The 21553-nt window shown below is 37.3% G+C and overlaps 1 long non-coding RNA gene across 2 annotated transcripts in view; it reads right to left on the bottom strand.

The window, feature by feature from the left end:
- The window catches only part of LOC147361096 (uncharacterized), a 31614-nt gene extending 10066 nt beyond the window's left edge, over positions 1 to 21548 (bottom strand). Inside the window, exons 1-3 of one of the 2 annotated variants that reach the window (XR_015139752.1) lie at positions 21425 to 21548; positions 20873 to 20972; positions 20218 to 20266 (exon numbers count right to left, since the gene is read on the bottom strand). This is a non-coding gene — a long non-coding RNA (uncharacterized LOC147361096). Of the gene's footprint in view, positions 1 to 20217; positions 20267 to 20340; positions 20973 to 21424 lie in introns of both variants that reach the window. The other variant, XR_015139751.1, reaches the window with a different exon arrangement.
- Between the last annotated feature and the right edge of the window lie 5 nt (positions 21549 to 21553).

Genomic DNA, 21553 nt, shown 5'->3' with positions numbered 1-21553 from the left:
AACCTATGAAATGGGAGGAAATATTGTCAACTCAGGTCACATAAAATAACTTATAAAATATCACTTGCAAAAATACTCCCAAATAATTCAATTAAAAATGGGCAGAGGATACGAAGAGACATTTTTCCAAAGACAACATGCAGATGGCTAACAGATATATGAAAACATGTTCAACATTACTAATCAGGGAAATACCAATCAAAACTGCAATGATTATAACTGTACATTTGTTAGAATGGTCATCATCAACAAAAAATAAATGTTCCCAAGGATATGGAGAAAAGGGAAACCCTGTGCCCTATTGGTAGGAATGTAAATTGGTACAGCCTCTATGAAAAACAGTATGGAGGTTTCTTAAAAAATTAAAAATGAAATTATCATATGGCCCAGAAACTCCATATCTAAAATATCATCCAAAGAAAATGAAAGCACTACCACAAAAAGATACATGCACCATCATGTTCATTGCAGAATTACAACAGGCAAGATATAGAAATGACATGTGTTCATTGATGTACGAAAGGATAAAGAAAATACATAGATACACACACTGGAATATACACACACACACACTGGATTACTATTCAGTCACAAAGAATAATGAGATCTGCATGTTTGCAATATCATGCATACATTTTGAGGGCATTATACTAAGTGGAATCAGTCAGACAGAGAAGCCAAATACCATAGGATTTCACTTACATGTAGAATGTAAAAATAAAACCAACCAACCAACCAACATCATAGATACAGATAACATGTTTGTGGTTGCCATAAGCAGAGGGTCACAGTTGGGCAAAATGGGTGAAAGGAATAAAAAATACAAACTTCTAGTTCAGAAGTTAGTAAGTCATGGCAATGTAACATACAGCATGATGACTACACTTTTTGATACTCTTTTGCATTCAAAAGTTACTGGAGAGTAAATCTTAAAAATTCTTATCAAGAGGGAAAAAATCTTTATGTATTGTTGGATATTAACTAATTTTTTAATGGTGTTCACTATGCAAATAATTGAATCATTATGTTATCCCCTTTAATACAATGTATGTCAGGTATACCTCAATTAAAAAATCTAAGAAGAATAAGAAAGGCTGAAGTGATTAATGAACTGATTGTAGTTTTTTTCTAGATATGCATTTATCTCACATACAAACTACTAAAGTTAAACATATGAAATCTCGAAATTATGCACTTGCAATCCATTTCTAATTTTGTCACAGTTCCCAAATTATCCAGATTGACCCATGTCATGAACTGGAAAGAAAAGGGTATTGTTACTTATACTGTAATTCTACTGTTTTACTAGAGTGTCACAGTGGCAACTTTCCAATCTAGTTTCAAGAATAGATCCCTTTGTCAAGCTTGGTCATAATTTGGGCAAACACTCTACTTAAGCAGAGAATAACTCAGTTATGAGCGTGAAGATTCTTTCCTTTTTCTAGTATATCAAAAATCCAGAAGTCTGACTTAATGGACTCACCAAATAGGATTTTTCAACTATAAAATTTTCTCAAGGTTTGTAACTTTTTAATACCTTTTACATTCTAAATTGCATATAAGACATTACCAGTTCTTATTGAAACAGTCAGTTTGATTCATTTCAAAGTACAATTCCTTTACTCTGGGCAATCTGAATATTTCAACACAAATTTTTAGAAATCTAAAATTTCTAAATTGTGTCTAAATTTACACACAAAATATGTGTAAGAATCACATGATATGAATTACTGCCATTGAAAAGGTAGTAACTTTGAATTCCTATATTTTAAATAAGCAAAAGCATTATAGGCTGCTGCTGCTAAGTCGCTTCAGTCGTGTCCGACTCTGTGCAACCCCATAGACAGCAGCCCATCAGGCTCCCCCGTCCCTGGGATTCTCCAGGCAAGAACACTGGAGTGGGTTGCCATTTCCTTCTAAACACCAGTATATATGCAATACTAGAAACAAAATGTTTTATTTCTTATACTTCACAAGAGAACTATGTTCTCAGATAAAGCTATAAACATGGTTTATTAATTTCAGTGATGATGTTTTAGAATAGAAATGACCAATAAATAGATGTCTGTCTATATAGTACACACACACTCAATGAGAGGTAGTATTGGTTATTGAAGGGCTCATTTTCCCAGATAGAAATTTCATCTCTATAATAATAAAAAAATGTGAAAAATGAACTGCCCCATATATTTTTAACTTATTCTGATTAATGAAACAAGAAGTGTTCTCACAAATCTCTCTAAAAGGCCCTGAGTGAAACTTATTTTAGAATCAAAAGCATTTAAGCTCTGAGCGATTATTAACTCACAATTGAGGAAGAGCTATTTAATGAGACGGCTTGTCCTCAACTTGACTACTACTTTCTAAATTCTGAATTACAACACCTCATTATGTAAATTGATTTAATCATAGAGGGATGTGCTTTATAATTTTTAATTACTGTGTCTTACTTTCTAATCTAATAAAACTGTAGAAACTTATATGGTAGAGAAGGCTTTTTTAAAGCATATATTATCTTATAGAGGTTTATTTCCTTTTAATTTTACTATCATGAAAAATTGATAATAAAAATAAAATGCATTTATATAGACATGTGTGATGAGAAGTCCCCTTTGTCATTCCTTTACTCTAGGACAGTGTTTTCAAAGTGTGGTGTTAGGATGACTTGAGCCATTTAATCACCTAAAGAGCTTGCCTAAAAATTTGTTTCCCACGTTCCACCCCAACTCAGACTCACTGAATCAGACTCACCAGGCAGGCATGTGGGTCAGAAATGCATGCAAAACAAGCATAGTTGGTGATACTGACAGAGCTAGTTGAAGGAGTGATCTTAAAGTATCCCCGCTTTAGAGGCTGTTGTCTCATCTAAGACGCTTTCTATCCAGCTTCTGTAAAGCACATTTTAATGGCAAGTATGCCTCTGTTGTGTATTTTTTGTGAGACTCTTTTTTAAATGGATGATTGACAGTTGTGGAATTTCCGATAATGATGGCAATAATTATAGATTTTTAAATACCACTAAATTAGTCTAATTCCTGCTTTGATAGTCGTCCAAAGCTATTCACATCTTGACTTGAGCACACACTTGAGTGACACTAAGTAGTCATTCTACGACATGAGTATCTCCAGCTTTGTTTCCTGTCCTCCATAACACAAAACTCACTTCTTGTGAATATTCTGTTATGACTCCTGCCAGTGTGTGCCCTCTGCACCCCAGCCAAGGATCATGGTCTTTTTTATATTCCAATTAGTTGAGATGTTGTTTTGTAGCTTGTGTTTTAAAAAGAAGACTTTTGTTTCCCATATACAAAATTATAATGTCAGGGTTTTGTTTTTTTTTTTCTACACAGCCTTTTTTCCCCGAAACATCCCCCACAGCCCTGTAAGAAATAGGAATATGCTCATCCTGTTGAGAATCACAGTTCTATTAATTACTATCATGTTTTGATTAAAAATTAAGATATTGATTCAAGTTGCCATCATTAATCTAAGATCCAACTTAACAGCCTTTAGAGCTCACAAGTCATGAGGTCAGTTCATGATGCTAGGACTCCGAGTTATCCCTTGAATAGAAAAAGGTCATCATGTGGTTGTGACTCCACAACTGTCATTTGATGGTGTTTTCTCTGTATCTCTCTGTCCTCTATCTGAAATCATTCTTCGGTGGTGTCTCCAGATACTCTGTGTATTAAAACTATTTTACATCTCAGTTCTCCATAGTCATCATTTGATAATACATACCTCTATCCAGACCATGCTCCATCCTCACAGCTTCTCAAGTATCTTCTGAGTTTTTTTAAAAAAATGCAACCTCTTGATTATCTTTCAACACACTTTCCTGCACACAAGCACGGAAACTTTGCTCCTTCTACCTCCACACATTTTCTACCTCCATGGTTTAGGTAATACTAAGGAAACAATCATGTATGTCCTCTATCTTGTAATGCAGACATTTCATTGTCTGAACTTTTATCTTCACTGGCCTTCATCAGGTAAGCTCAATCCCTGTAAAATGTATCTCTTTTATGTTTCATTTTTCCCAAAATAGAAAGTTTAATTGGTCTTTTCAGGATTAATACAAAACATTTCGGAGCTCATAAAATAAGTAGTGGCTAATTATTTAAATCTAATACATTAGAAAACATTTAGTTCTAGGTGTCACAGGATTTAGGGGTTATGGAATATTTGCAAGCCATATAATAACAACATAGGGGTAAGATTTCTTCTTTGAAGGAGCTGCTTCTTTTATTGAAGGTCCCAGGTAGATACAGAAATCCAGAGACATGAAAAGCATTGAAGGATAAGAAATAGAAAAATCAACTGCAACTAAAATGAAAATTAATATGCTATTATAAAATTTAATATACAAAAGCCACAGAAATATTTTCAAAGTGACATATCAAGAAGAAAAAGTAGCAAATGGCTAAAATAATTGAGGCAGTACCAAAAAGCCAATAGGAGAAAAATCTTCCTAAAAATGATGGATGATTTAATCAAGAAAACTGGAATTTAATCTGAAGGAGAAAATGCACACAGGTAGTAAAATATGTCAGACCAAATTCTGTAGAGCTGGGAAAAAATAGGTTATTGAATTCTTTAATATAAATGAAATCCTCTAAGTAGCAAAAGAAACTAATAGACTTTTCCAGTTAAAGGCATTCATTAACGATAGCATATTAGCATTTATTCAAATTTTTTGATGCTCTAGAAGATTTTAAAGTTTTCATTTGCTTTTTAACACAAATTATCCTGTGATTTCTCTGTCATTTTAAGTAGGTCATAGAATACCTAAATTTGAATATTCCTTCCTTTTCCTGCAGAATTTTAATAGATATTGTGTATTTCAATAAATCAGCCACAATCCTGAGGTTCTACTACAAAAGGAAAATGGCAACAAAGTTGTATAAATTTGAAAGGTTTTTATTGTGGAAAACTCAATAGGTGTATGTGCTAAGTCACTTCAGTCGTGTCCAACTCTGTGTGACCCCATAGATGGCAGCCCACCAGGCTCCCCCATCCCTGGGATTCTCCAGGCAAGAACACTGGAGTGGGTTGCCATTTCCTTCTCCAGTGCATGAAAGTGAAAAGTGAAAGGGAAGTCGCTCAGTCGTGTCTGACTCTTCGTGACCCCATGGACTGCAGCCTACCAGGCTCCTCTGTCCATGGGGTTTTCCAGGCAAGAGTACTGGAGTGGGGTGCCATTGCCCTCTCCAGGGAACAGTTGAGGTGGTGGTTTAGGAGGGCGGGGCCCTCTCTGTGGGGTATGTGCGGTCACCGATGAGTAGTCAGGACGTATGCAGGGAATCTAAAAGTGGGCAGTATTACTTTACTTTAGTTGCTCTTGTTTATTGCTTATTAGTTATTAGATCAATGTAATATTATCACATGTATTTCCATGTTATATTCTGCACAGTTTAATTAATAGGATATTTTTAGGCATGCATTTAATATTTAATACTAACGATTATGTTTCTTTTGACAATGTTTTTCTGAAATGAATAAACTTTCTGTATCATGAATTAAACAGTTCTTTTAGACTATCCTGGCAACTTACTGTGATGTGTTAATATGTTTGCTATGGAAATATTTTAGGTTTAAAATTTAGAATGACAGAGTTTGTCCTTCGTACACAGGTTATTTGCATCTTCCTTGCTTTAAAGATGCTGTCTAGATCCAGTTGGTTTTAAAACATTGTTGTTGTCCAGTCACTAAGTCGTGTCCAACTCTTTGCAGCTCCATGGACTACAACACGCCAGGCTTCCCTGTCCTTCACTATCTCCCCGAGTTTGCTCAAACTCATGTCCATTGATTAGATGATAACAGCCAACCATCTTATCCTCTGTTGTTCCCTTCTCCTCTTACCCTCAATCTTTCCCAGCATCAGGGTCTTTTCCAAAAGTACTGGAACTTCAGCATCAGTCTTTACAATGAATTCTCAAGGCTGATTTCCTTTAGGATTGACAGCTTTGATCTCTTTGTTGTCCAAGAGTCTTGTGAAAGGAATCACATCTAACTTGACCATACCACTTCTGTTAACTGTTTGATAACTAATTTTATATCAAAATGTTGTTCAGTCACTCAGTCATCTCTGACTCTTTGTGACCCCATGAACCGCAGCATGCCAGGCCTCCCTGTCCATCACCATCTCCTGGAGCCTGCTCAAACTCACGTCCATTGAGTCAGTGATGCCGTCCAACCATCTTATCCTCTGTCATCTCCTTCTCCTGTCCTCAATCTTTCCCAGCATCGGGGCCTTTTCTAAAGAGTCGGCTCTTCGCATCAGGTGGCCAAACTACAGGAGCTTCAGCTTCAGCATCAGTCCTTCCAATGAATATTCAGAATTGATTTCCTTTAGGATTGATTGGTTTGATCTCTTTGCAGCCCGACGGACTCTCAAGAGTCTTCCCAACACCACAGTTCAAAAGCATCAATTCTTCAGCATTCAGCCTTCATGGTCCAACTCTCACATCCATACATGACCACTGGAAAAACCATAGCCTTGACTAGACAGACCTTTGCTGGCAAAGTAATGTCTCTGCTTTTTACTATGCTGTCTAGCTTGGTCATAGCTTTTCTTCCAAGGAGCAAGCGTCTTTAATTTCATGGCTGCAGTCACCATCTGCAGTGGTTTTGGAGCCCAGAAAATAAAGCCTGTCACTCTTCCACTGTCCCCCATCTATTTCCCATGAAGTGATGGGACCGGATGCCATGATCTTCGTTTTTTGAATGTGAGTTTTAAGTCAACTTTTTCACTCTCCTCAAAATGAAGATTGCCCATTAGATTGCTCTGAGCTAGTTTCCTATGTATTTGCCTACTAACCCTTCTAGTATAATAGACTTTATACAGTATTTAACAAGTCATAGAATCATGGGGTCACAGAGAGTTGAATACAATTTAGCAACTGAGAAACAACAACAAAATAATCTTAAAAAATTTGAGTCCAGATCTGCCAAGGCTTCATGTGAAGTGATTATGATTTCCTGAATTTTGAGTTTATCTTTTTACTCTGACCAGAAAACAGGCACAGTTTTCAATCCCTAAGATGACTGTGGTTGACATTAGCCTGTTTACGTGGGCGTGTAGAAACTTGCTGGAGCCATCAAGTTTCAGTTGACTGTAAGCTTGAGTTTTCACCACACCCTTTCACTTCAAGATTTGCATCACATTGCATGAGCCATCCTGCCTCCTGTACGCATTGATTTTAATTATCCACATCCCATGTGAGGGTTGCCCTTCATTCCTTAGTAAAGGTTGCTGTACGTGTGATAACCTATTAACATTTCTCAAGTTTAAATAGTACATATCTATAATTACGTCGATTATTAGTTTTCCTTCTAGCAGTAATATGTTTAGAGTTAATTCACTCTACGGTATTTTCTTATTGGAAAATAAAAGAAACTAGAAATAATGTTGTTGATAGATTTTTGTGTGTGTGAATAGAGACTTTATACAGTATATTAACATGAAAGAAACAAAAAAGGCAAAAGTTACATTTCCTCCAGAATTTGGTTTTTATCTATGTCCAAGTAAACAGATGTCAGTTTTATCTACATACTAGTCATGTAAATGTGGCATAATGCATGCATGTATTCTGAGATTTATATTTAATTTTTTTCACTTGCTGACATTTTCTTCCAACTCAGTTCTTATTTGTTCAAATGGATTATTATTGTCCTTGTTGAAATGGTTTCAAATGTCTGTTGGTGCACAAATGGATAAACAAGTGTACTATATGTTATGTTGATAATTTGAGCCTTAAAAGTGAATCAAATTCGGATACATATAATTCACATAAACCTTTAAGACATTATGATAAGTAAGCTAATAAGTCAGAAACAAGGATGAATGTGGTATGATTCTACTTATGAAGTACCTACAATAGTCAAATTCAGATAGTAGAACTGTAGTTGCTTGGGGCTTGGGGTGTAGTGGGCGTGGAGGAGGAGAAATGAGGACTTTTCTTCTAAAGATACAGACTTCCAGTTTTTGATGAAAAAGTTTTGAATATGGTTAGTCATGTTGGCTGTTCAACAATGTATTTTTAATGCTAATGATTTGTATACCTAAAAACAATAGAAAAATTTTATGTACATTACACCACAGTTGTTACACAACAGAGATTAGATACCTTGAAATATCTTGAGTCCATTTGGGATCTTCGTGTCACTTTAGGGACACAGTAAAATCCAACTAGAAAGGATGTGGAGAAGCACACTATAGTGGGCTTAAGAGCACTATAAATTAGCATTAAAATAGCCGTTATCTAATGTAATTTATAATTTTAATGACTCATTTTAGTCAATCTTTGCATATGAAGACATTTAAGGAAACTTCGAATTGTTTTTAAGAAGCATTTAGATATTATACTGCATTCTTTATCTGTTTCCTTGTTAAAATTGAACAGACATAAATCAGTTGAAACAAATTTGTTTACAAAGAACTTCAGAAAAAGTCAAGTGAGAAAATAAGTTCGATTGAATTATATACTGAGATTCCTAACAACACAAGTCAGTTTCCATGTATGTTATTTCTATTTTAAAGATAAAAATGAAAAACTACTTAAAAAAATTATACAAGAGGGTGATGAGCAATAGATGACAAAGTTGCTTTAGGTAGGAGCAGGCTTCATGAGGTTAATGAGTTTAAAATCTGAATATTTTATACTGACATGCAAATGAAATATATTAAAGGTAATAAAACTAATGTATTTTGTAAATCTTAAACTTATTTAAATAAAATATATAAATGTTATGCTATTCTTGGACTTCCCTGGTGGCTCAGATGGTAAAGAATCCGCCTGCACTGCGGGAGACCTGGGTTCAATCCCTGGGTTGGGAAGATCCCCTGGAGGAGGGCATGGCAACCCACTTCAGCACTCTTGCCTGGAGAATCCCCATGGACAGAGGAGCCTGGCGGGCTACAGTCCATGGGGTCGCAAAGAGTTGGACACGACTGAAGGACTAAGCACATGTGCTATTCTCATCTACATTTTCAAAGAATTAGCTTAGATCAGATATTTTATGCTTTACATATTTTTCTTCCTGTGATTCTTCAGTACTTTCAGATTTATTACCCTCCTTAATCCCCAGTTTTCAAACTATTTTACAAAAAGTGGGGGTACATGTCAGCAAAAATAGTACAGGCAGGATCTCCAAAAACATGTTCTTCCATAAAAGCAATTGGCAAAATCATCAGAAAAATCTTTTCAGAGTTCTGGAAATTAACCAAAGTATCACAGCAACACAATAAGTGTTATGCAAGAAAAATAGTTAACTCTGAACAATAGTGAGCTTTGGGGCAATTTATCATACACTAGCCCTATGCAGCTCAGTGGTGGCCATAATAGGTAATATTCTGCATTTCTGGTGTAACATGGCATTCACTATAGTGAGCAAATAGAACAAGATCTCTTTCAAAGCCTTATTTTCATAGTATGGTCATTATTTTACCTATCTGAAGGGTTCCTGGAAGATCTACTTTCAACTTGGAGTATACGCTATACTAAAAGCCTTCTTCTCTTACAACACAGTAAAAACATTTAGAACCAAGTGCTTTATCTTTGCAGCTGCCTGGGGAGATTTATAACTACTGAAGAAAACAACTTTTGGAGAAAACAGATTGACCAAAACAATCTTAAAAAGGAAAACCTGGAGAATAAGATGCCTACAGTGGCTCTGAAAGACCTCGGACGTATTGCAAGGAATCTAGAAGGCCACGTGCATGCGTGCCTGCTGAGGAAAGACCATAGAAGACTGCAGTGGCTCCTCTGTGGCTGACCATAAAGCCGTGGCCAGCAGAAAGTGGAAACTTAAGGTAGAGCTGAAAATTATCTGGCTGAAAGTTGAAGGCATACAACATCCACACAAGCCCCTCAGCAAAGACAGAAAAATTGGTTCCAGTCCTTTCAGGAAATCTGATCAACAATTGCTAGACCAACCAAATAGACTCAAATGGCCACATATGGCATATAAAGATTTCTCCCAATTAGTACAGGAAATATCACTAAACAAATAGCAATGGCTATAGAGAACAGCAACAACAAACCCTGGGGAGAGGGTATAGTCTGATTTACAGAGTTGTCACATTATTTAAAATGTTCAGTTTACAAAAGTTTGCAAAGAAGCACAAAGGAATAGCTCATGCATGAGGAAAAAGCAATTAGTACAAATAATCTGCGGAAGATCACATGTTTTACTAGAAGAAAGCAAAAGTTTAAATCAGCTGTTTTAAGTAATGTTCACAAGAGCTAAAGGAAACTATGCCCAGATGAATTTTTAAAAATTATTAAAATGTATCTCAGAGAAAGTTGATAAGGAAATAGAAATTGTAAAGATGAACCAAATAAAAATTATGTAGTTGAAAAGTATAATAACCAATGGAAAAATTTACTAGAGGGGTTTAAACAATTCTCAGTAAACTTAAAAATATTGAAATCTTTTTCTAACTATGATGATATATATCAGTAACTGGAGGAAAATTGGCAAATTAACAAAACGTAGATGTTAACACACTCCTGACTAACCAACAGATCAAACAAGAAATCAGGAGAAATCTAAATATATCTTAAAATGAAAATGGAAACACAATACACCAAAATCTATGGGATGTGGGAAAAGCAGTTCCAAGGAGGAAGTTTATAAAGATAAAGGCTCTATTAACAAGATCTAAAATAAGCCACCCAACTTTATACCTCAAGGAACTAGAAAAAGAACAAAGTCCACTTAGTATAAAGGAAGGAAGTAACAAAGATCAGAGCAAAAATTAATGAAGTAAATAGAAAAATAGAAAAAAAAATCAATGAAAATAAGACTTTTTGAAAACAAACTTTTAGCTAGACTTATCAAGAAAGATGACTCAGTTTTATAAATCAAGAGGGAGACACTGAAATTGATACCACAGAAATACAGCAGATCATGAGAGACAGTATGAGAAACTGTATACCAGCAATTTAGACAGTCTAGAAGAAATGGGTAAATTTCTAGACACATACAGCCTACCAAATTTGAATCATGATCAAAATCTGAACAGACCAAGAGACCGTATCATTAAACAAAAGCCTCATGACCAAAAATGTCTAAAATGTCTAATCAGATATTTTCATAGGTGACTTCTGCTGAATATTTAAAGAATTAAATAGCAATTCTCAAGCTCTAAAAAAAAGAAAAATTGAATACTCTAGGAGAAAACATTCCAAAACCATTTTAAGAGGGTAGCAGCATTCTGTTACAAAAGATAAGGATAGTATTTAAAGTGAAAGTCACTTAGCCATGTCCAACTCTTTGCTACCCCGTGAACTATACCACCCATGGAATTCTCCAGGCCAGAATACTGACATGAGTAGCCTTTCCCTTCCCAACCCAAGGATCGAACACAGATCTCTCACATTGCAGGTGGATTCTTTACCAGCTGAGCCACAAGGGAAACCCTCGTATAAAAAAGAAAATGACAAACCAATATCTCAGATGAATATAGTTGCAAAAATACTCAATAAGTATTAAGATACAGAATTCAACACATTTAAAGGATCATACACCATGATCAAATGAAACATTCCTGGAAGTCAAGGATGGTTGTCAAATGTAAGTCAATAAATGCAATATACTACATTAATAGAAACAAAAAACATATGATTATCTAAATAATCTTAAGACAGTCACGTAGATGGTTTATAATCCTAAGATTCATATGGAACCACAAAAGAGCCCAGATAATGAAAGCAATTTCTTCTTAAGCAGTGAGTACCACACTTCAAACTGTATTACAAAGCTAGTAACCAAACCATAAAAAAACATAGATCCATGGCACAGCATCAAGTGTCCAGAGATAAACCTACCATACACAGTTAATATTTGAAAAGAGATGCTAGAATACTAAATGAGGAAAGGATGGTCTTTTTAAAAATGATGTTGGGAAAACAGATATTCATATTCCAAAAGTTGATATTGGACAGATATTTTATGTCACTCATGAAAATTAACTTGAAACAGATGAAGGATTAAATGTAGTATCTGAAACCATAAAACTCCTAAATAATTCAAGGGAAAAACTTCTTGAGTTTTATCTTGGCAATGATTTTTTTTTTTGATCTGATACCAAAAACACAAGCAAAAACAAAAATTAAATAACTGAACTACAAACTAAAAGGCTTCTACACAAAAGTAACAGTCAAAAAACTAAATGGAGCAACCTATGGAATGGGAGATAATACATGCAAACCATATCTCTGGATAAGGGGCTAATATTCAAATATAAGGGACCTAAATAATTTATTAGCAAAAACCCCAATACTAATAATCTGGTTTTTAAATGGCCAAAGAACTTGAATAGTTATTTTCTCAAAGAAGACATAAAAATGGTCAACAGTGCTTAATATCACTAATACAAACCATAACCACTAGATATCACCTCCTGCTGCTGCTTCTGCTGCTGCTAAGTCACTTCAGTTGTGTCTGACTCTGTGCGACCCCATAGACGGCAGCCCACCAGGCTCCCCACGTCCCTGGGATTCTCCAGGCAAGAACACTGGACTGGGTTGCCGTTTCCTTCTCCAATGCATCAAAGTGAAAAGTGAAAGTGAAGTCGCTCAGTCGTGTCCAACCCTCAGCGACCCCATGGACTGCAGCCTTCCAGGCTCCTCCATCCATGGGATTTTCCAGGCAAGAGTACTGGAGTGGGGTGCCATCGCCTTCTCTGAGATATCACCTCCTATCTGTTACCAAAAAGGCATGTGATAAGTAGTGGTGAAGATGTGGAGTAAAGGGAACTCTTGTGAACTGTTGGTGGGAATGTTAATTGGCTCAGCTACTATGAAAAAGTAATATGGAGGTTCCTCAAAAAATTAAATAAAGCTGTTTATTTAAAGCATTTATTTATTTAAAGTATATGAACAATTATACTCTGGGTATTTATCCAAAGGAGATGAAATCAGTATCATAAAATTGGATAACAAAGTAGATAACACACCCCTGTGTTCATTATAGAAATATTCACAATAGCCAATATGGAAACAATCTAAATATCCATCAATGGATGAAGAGATAAATATATATCATAAAATGGAATATTATCCTGCTATAAAAAAAGTAAATCTGTTCAAGGTAAACATAGATTTACCTTGAAGGCATTATGTTAACGGAAATGAGTCAGAAAAATAAATACTGAATGATTCCACTTATGTGCAATGTAAAAAAGTTGAATTCATAGAAACTGAGAATAGATTAGTTGTTGTCCAGGACTGAGGGGTGGGAGGATATGAGATATTAATTGTAACTACAAATTTTCAGTTTCAAGAGGAATAAATTCTGGTAATATACAGCATAGTGAATATAGCTAACACTACTGTATTTTATATTGAAAGTTGCTAGTAGAAGAGATCTTAAACATTCTCATGACCACCACCACCATAAAGTCATCATTATGTGAGAAGATGAATGTGATAGCCAACATTAGGGCCAATATTTCTCAATATATACTTGAATCACATGGTACACCTTCACACCATACACCTTAAACTCACAGTGTTATGTCAATTTTATCTTAGTCAAGCTGGGGAAAAAATGTCTAAAACAACTTAAACTTCCCACCTTAAGAAATTAAAAAAGAAAGCAAGCTAAATCCAAAGCAAGCAGAATGAAGTAAATGATAAAGATTAGAGGGAAATAGAGAATTGAAAAATACAGAAAAGCAAGACAAATAGTTTTTTTTTTTTTTTTTGAATGATCAAAATTGACAGACCTTTAGTTCAACTGACCAAGAATAAAAGAGAAGACTTTAGTTACTATCTTCAGGAATGAAACTGGACATTACTACCAAACTTCCCCAATGAAAACTAAATTTAGGGGGATATTATGACCAATTGTATGCCAACAAATTAGGTGACAAATGGACACATTGTGAACAAGATACAAAATACCAAAACAGATTCAAAAATGAAATCTGAACAGTCTAATAAAAAGTAAAAACACTGATTTAGTGATCAAGACAGCTTTCCACAAAGAATATCCCATATCCAAGTGGCTTCATTGGAATGTTCTGCCATATGTTTAAAGAATACTAATTCTTCAAACTATTCAAAAAAATAGAAGAGGGTACAGTTACCAACTTAAGAGGCTAGTTTTATCCTGATACCAGAATTAGACAAAGTATCAGAAGAAATACAGATCAGTATCTCTTACCAAGATGGCTGCTATAAACCTCAAGAAATACTAGAAAATTCAATTCAGAAGCTTAGTAAAAGGAGTATAACCCATTACCAAATGGAATTTATATCATGACTGCAAGATTTGCTTGTCAATACACTATACCAATAGAATTAAGGGATACAAGAGATATGGGTTCAAGCCCTGGGTCAAGAGGATCCACTGGAGGAGGAAATGGCAACTCACTCCAGTATTCTCAGTTGAAAAATCCCATGGACAGAGAAGCCTGGCAGACTATAGTCTGAAGGGTCACAAATTGTAGGACAGGACTGACTAAACACACATGAATAAAAATAGACATTTCAAGTTATTGAATTTAGTGCTTTTCTATGTTTGGGAATATACTAGAGTCTGAGTTCATTGAAATCATTCTTTTGATATCTACCTCAGCTATCTGGGGCCAGTATCCTGTTTCAGGCTTCCCCCGGTGGCTCAGAGATAAAGAATCTGCCTACAATTCAGGAGATGCAGGTTAGATCCCTGGGTCAGGAAGATACTCTGGAGTAGGAAATGGCAACCCACGACAGTATTATTGTTGGGGAATTCCATGGACAGAGGAGCCTGGCAGGCTACAGTCCATGGGGTCTCAAAGAGTCGGACACAACTGAGCACATACCAAGGGAACAAATGCACAGTCATATTGGCAGATGTAGAAAAAGGAACTTGATCCAACATCCATTCATGATAAAAAAAAAAAAAAACAGGAACAGACCCTATCTTGCTTAGCCTAATAGAGGGAATCAATGATAAACCCATGGCTAACATTATACTTAGTGATCAAAGAACTAAAGGTTTCCCTCTAAAACCAAGACAACCACTCTCAACACTTCTATTCATCATTGCACTGGAGGTTCCATCCAAGGTAATCAGGCCAAAAGAAAAAGGAAAAAGCCCATTTATATTCAAAAGAAAGATATTGAGCTTTATTTGTGGAAAACATGATCTTACATACAGAAAACTATAGAATCCACACATATTAAGAAACTTTTAGAATGAGTTCAGCAAGGTTGCAGAGTACATGACTAATAAGCAAAAAAATCATTTGTATTTGTCTATACTAGTTGTTACTGGATGAACTGTATGCCCTCCAAATTCATATGTTGAAATCCTAATACACAGTACCTCAGAATTTGGAGGTCAGTTCTTTAAAGAGGGTATTATATTACCATGAGGCTGTCAGTGAAGGCACTAATTCAGTCTGAATGGTGTCCTTATAAGAGGAAGTGTGGACATAAAGACTTACACAAAGAGACTTCAGGGAAGCACTTGCACAGAGCCAAGATTACGTGAGGACACTTAGAGAAGCTAGTTGTCTGCAAACCAAGGAGAGAGGCCTCAGAAGAAACCAAACCTGCTGACACTTTGATCAAGTTTCCAAAACTGAGAAAATTTATGTTAAGCTACTCACAGCATGGTATTGTTTCGGCAGCCATAGCAAACTAATATGCTAGCCATGAACAATTCAGAAATTAAACTAAGAAAATTCCATTTATAATAACATAAAAAAGCACTTATGAATAAATATAACAGAAGTACAAGTCTAGTACACTGAAAACTCCCATCTTGAAAGAAATTAAAGACCTTGATAAATGGAAAGACATCTCATATAAATGGATTGCAAGATTTCTTATTGTTACCATGGCAAAAGTCTCCCAAGTTAATCTACAGAGTAAGTTTAATCCCTATCAAAATTCCAACTACTATTTTTGCCCAGTAACCAGAATAGCTTGGTACTAGTACTAGGATGCACATATAGATTAATGGATAGAATTTAGAGTTCAAAAATAAAACAGTCTATGACCAATTGATTTTCAACAATGATGCCAGTTCATTCAGTGAGAAAATTATTTTGTTAACAATTACCAAGACAGTTGTATAGCCACATACAAAGAAATAATTTTGGTCCCTTTCCTCATACTGAATCCAAATATTGAAACAAGATGAATTAGAAACCTTAAAAAAATAGCTAAAATTATAAAACTCTTAGAAAACAGAGGTATAAATCTTTGTGACTTAGAAATAGACTTGGGTTTTGTATATATGGTACCTAAAGCAGAAACAATGAAATATATTTAAATTGATTTTAAATTAGATTTTTTTTAAGTTGTGCATATAAAGACACTATCAAGAAAGTGAAAAGGCAGTCCACACAATGGGAGAAAATGTTTGCAATTCATATATCTTGACAAGAGCCGAGTGTTTGGAATATACAAAGAGCATTTACATCTCAATAATGAAAAACACCAACCCAATTAAAAAGGAGTTCCCTTGTAGCTCAGTTGGTAAAGAACCCACCTGCAATGCAGGAAACCCAGATTCCATACCTGGGTTGGGAAGATCCCCTGGAGAAGGAAATGGTAACCCACTCCAGTAGTCTTGCCTGGGAAAGCCCATGGACAGAGGAGTCTGGTAGGCTACAGTGCACGGGGTCGCAAGAGTTGGACACAGCTTAGCAACTAAACCACCAACTAAAAAAGAGCAAAAGAGTTTGGATAGAGAGTTCTTCAGAGAAGATATACTAATGCCCAGTAAGCAACTGAAAAGATGTTTAATAGAAAAGGCAGAGGAACCAGAGATCAAATTGCCAACATTCACTGGATCATGGAAAAAGCAAGAGAGTTCCAGAAAAACATCTATTTCTGCTTTATTGACTATGCCAAAGCCTTTGTGTGGGTCACAAGAAACTGTGGAAAATTCTGAAAGAGATGGGAATACCAGACCACCTGACCTGCCTCTTGAGAAATGTGTATGCAGGTCAGGAAGCAACAGTTAGAACTGGACATGGAACAACAGACTGGTTCCAAATAGGAAAAGGAGTACGTCAAGGCTGTATATTGTCACCTTATTTATTTAACTTATATGCAGAGTACATCATGAGAAACGCTGGACTGGAAGAAACACAAGCTGGAATCAAGATTGCTGGGAGAAATATCAATAACCTCAGATATGCAGATGACACCACCCTTATGGCAGAAAGTGAAGAGGAACTAAAAAGCCTCTTGATGAAAGTGAAAGTGGAGAGTGAAAAAGTTGGCTTAAAGCTCAACATTCAGAAAACGAAGATCATGGCATCTGGTCCCATCACTTCATGGGAAACAGTGAAAACAGTGTCAGACTTTATTTTTCTGGGCTCCAAAATCATGACAGATGGTGACTGCAGCCATGAAATTAAAAGACGCTTACTCCTTGGAAGGAAAGTTATGATCAACCTAGATAGCATATTCAAAAGCAGAGACATTACTTTGCCAACAAAGGTTCATCTAGTCAAGGCTATGGTTTTTCCTGTGGTCATGCATGGATGTGAGAGTTTGACTGTGAAGAAGGCTGAGCGCTGAAGAATTGATGCTTTTGACCTGTGGTGTTGGAGAAGACTCTTGAGAGTCCCTTGGACTGCAAGGAGATCCAACCAGTCCATTCTAAAGGAGATCAGCCCTGGGATTTCTTTGGAAGGACTGATGCTAAAGCTGCAACTCCAGTACTTTGGCCACCTCATGCTAAGAGTTGACTCATTGGAAAAGACTCTGATGCTGGGAGGGATTGGGGGCAAGAGGAGAAGGGGACGACAGAGGAGGAGATGGCTGGATGGCATCACTGACTCAATGGATGTGAGTCTGAGTGAACTCCGGGAGTTGGTGATGGCAGGGAAGCCTGGCGTGCTGCGATTCATGGGGTCGCAAAGAGTCGGACACGACTGGGCAACTGATCTGATCTGAAGTAAGTGTTAGTCGCTCAGTCGTGTCCGACTCTTTGCAACCCCAAGGACTGCAGCCCACCAGGCTCCTCTGTCCATGAGATTTTTTCCAGGCAAGGATACTGGAATGGGTTGCTATTTCCTTCTCCAGGGGATCTTCCCAACCCAGGGATCGAACCCAGGTCTCCTGCACTGCAGGGAGATTCTTTACAGACTGAGCTACAAGGGAAGGGAAATATAAATCAAAACCATAATGGGATACCACTCCATGCCAACCAAGATGGCCATATAAGTTTTTTTTTTAATGGGAAATAACAAGTGTCAGTGAAGAGGACAAGAATTTGGGACCCTCAGACATTGCTGAGAATTTTAAAAGATGTAGCTACTATGGAAGACAGTTGGTCATTTCCTCACAAAGTTAAAAACACTCAGTGTATCATCCATGTATCCACATATATTGTAAGTGATGTCACAGCATCATTAGTCATAATAGTAACAAAGTGGGAACTATTCAAATGTCCATCAGGTGAGTATATATAATGTAGTATATCCACTCAATGGAATATTATTTGGCAATGAAAAGGAGTACAGTATTGATACATGCAATAGCATGGATGAACTTTGAAAACACAGTAAACGAAAGAAGTCAGGCCCAGAATCACATATTGTCTGATTTTGTTCATGTGAGGGATAAAGAACAGGCAAATCCATAGAGTCAGAAAGTAGATTAGTGGTTGCCAGATGCTGGGCCAGGGGAGGACAATGGGAAGTAACTATTAGTATGAGGTTTTGGGAGTGATGGATATGGTTCTGGAAGTAGAAAATCCACTGTACACTTTAAACGAATGAGTCTAGAGCTATGTATGCCAATTAAATTATACACCAATAAAAAACTCAAGTGATGAAGATGCAAAGGAGGAAATTTAGAGAAAAGGAAAACAAGATGAATGCAAGGTGAGAAAAGGAAGTGCAGGAGAAGCCTTCAAGGCTGAATATTGGTCACGTGGTGGTTTGTGTGCAGAGCACTTCAGCAGTGAACACAAGGCCCACGACCTGTGCTAGGAGTGAGAGTCTCCACCCGGGGTTTGCAGAAGCACAACTTCAGCTGGGTCCCACACTTAGAAAACATATTTCTTGAGGTTCACACATATTTTGATCAGTTCAGAAAAACCTGGGTTGACAATGTCCACAACAAATCAGCATTTTCAGAACTTTTCTGAGTGTTTCCTATTAGGCATTATGCAGCATATTCCTTAACATATTTCATTTATTAATTCACTAAGTGCTTGCTGAGTACTTGCCCATTTTCCTTTTTAGCAAAATGCAGGAGTTGAATTTATCTTTGCAAATAACCGAGGAATAAGGTCTATGTTGCTAGTACTCATTGTTGCTACATGAAAAGAAATGTCAGGTAATGCCCTCACCCTTTTTAGGGGTTGCTGGGTAGCACCCTGCAGGCCTATAAGCCTTGCAGTGACCCAGCCCCAAAGATGAAAAAAGAATCTGAAAATGGCACCAGAGTTAATGACACTGGATAGGGGATCTTATATGTCTGAAATAAAGACTCCTGGAGCAACACCTCACTGTGTATGGCAGACAGGACATGGCAGCCATATTCACTACTCAGTAGAGAAGGCAGCTACCATTTATAGGGGGAATTGACATCAGGTTGGTTCATCAGTTACCAGGGAAACCAGCAGCCTGGGAATGTCCTTTATAGCCCCTCAGTTTAAAGAACATCACAAGGGCAAGTGTTTCTCTTTAATAAACTAGCAGGTGGAGCCATTCTGGCCTAAGGATGAGAACAATCACTAGCTCGGACAGGAAACAAACAAGTTCATATAAGTAGGGTACACTTGGAGCAGGGACTGGTCGACCAGGGGATGAACAGGCAGCAAGAGAACAGCCATCTTGAGTGGCTTGACCATACATCACACCCCTACACACCCTGCACCACCCTTACAATCTTGGTCCACCCCTCTTCTGTGATATACCTAGCTTAAGTATGAAGAGGCGTACTGCAACCAGATACCACACATAGAATACAGAGTCTAAGAAGTGGGCAAACTTTGGAGACAGGTTCTTATCGGGTCAATTTTTTATGGACGTCCACAGGAGGACAACAACGACATCTGGCCAGAGACCCCGCAATCAAATTCATTTGGCAGTGAGTGAGGCCACTGCTGTTGCCCAGCCCACAAACAGACTCCCTCTACTTAGGCAAGGGGCGAAATATAAGATATTTAATAGGTACAGTATAGGGAAGATCATGACCATTAGGCAGAACACAAGCCATAAACAGCATTCTGAGATCATATCATTCCTACCTGTAGTTTTCGCCCTGGCCTGTCGTACCCACAGCCAATGTCAGATAGACTGGAGAGATAGAATAACAGGCCACAGGTTAATATAATGGTACTTTTCTCATTTGGGGGGGCCAGATTACTTACCTTAGTAGTCTTCAGTGAGTCCAGGGAAAAGACAGATGAAAACTGCAAGGACCTTTCTAATTCTATTCCACATATAGCTTAGCAAACCCAAACTATTGAGGATTTACCTGCTAGTCCCAAGGTTACTTTTTTATGTTCCTCGGGGGTATAGACCGATGGTTAGGGCAAAAGCAAGTTACTGTCCTGACCTATAACTGGCAGTCGTCTTTTGGTGTCAACAGTTGAATTCTGAAGGTGTTGACTAGTAGCCTCTCGCTTAATGTGAGGTAGGCTCTGAGACGATTGCTCTTGGAATGTTCAGTTTTATAGTTCCTAGGGCTTGAGTTAGCCTCCTGGCCCACAAGTTGAGAGGGCAGGATAAAACGCAGAGAGCAGGAGAAAACGCCAGCATATGTCATTTTCATAGACCTATTTCTGAACTTTGTGGCAGGTGAATTGAGTTCCTTGGTCACTATGTCCCTGGGGTCCCGTAGGTTGCGCACAGCTCTTCTATACCCTGAATAGGGGGTTTTTGCATTACTTGATGACTCACGTAGGCATTCTGTAATTCCTTCCACCTGTTGTAACGCATTGCATACTGCATGTAGCTGTCGTTCCTTCCTACTGTATTGTTGCTTTGCCGCTTTCCATAGCTGTGACGAGAAAGGGTACACTCATTTTGCCATTGTCACAGCCCCTAGCCAAACCCAGGTGACTGCCCATGTCTAACTCACAAGTCTATTCCTGAGTTAGTATCCTTAAAGCTTGTGCCTGTAAGTTTAGGGGCAGTGGTAAGGGGTGTGCTTGCATTTTGTGAATAATCTATGACCCTGTTCTATCTGTATTCACCAGTCATCCCTGTGTAGTCAAGATAAACCACCAGCACAAGACTGCTACTCTTAAACTTCAAAGACTCTGAGATTAACAGGATATTATCAACATAATGGAAGAGAAAGATCTCTCTCGTGGTAGATAGCTGCCAGCGAGTCCCCCATGCTGGGTGGATGGCCACCTTGGGACTAACCCCACAATCTTCCATTCCCTGTTATATTTTCCTGACATCTTTGTACTCAAGGGATTTTCCCTGGCGTCCCAACTAGCTCACCAGCTGCTGAGTCACACTGGGCAAGTCCACAAGCCTTGTAGTTCACCAGCCTGGACACTGAAGAAAGAGCCTCAAAACAGTGACAGAGACATCAATAATACTGGATAAGGGAGCTCACCTGTCTGAAAT

The sequence above is a fragment of the Bos grunniens genome, chromosome 13 (genome assembly GCF_055505025.1).
Source record: "Bos grunniens cultivar Pamir isolate PY7600 chromosome 13, Bosgru_T2T1.0, whole genome shotgun sequence".
NCBI classification, from domain to species: Eukaryota; Metazoa; Chordata; class Mammalia; order Artiodactyla; family Bovidae; genus Bos; species Bos grunniens.
This window is presented reverse-complemented; position numbering and strand designations above follow the sequence as displayed.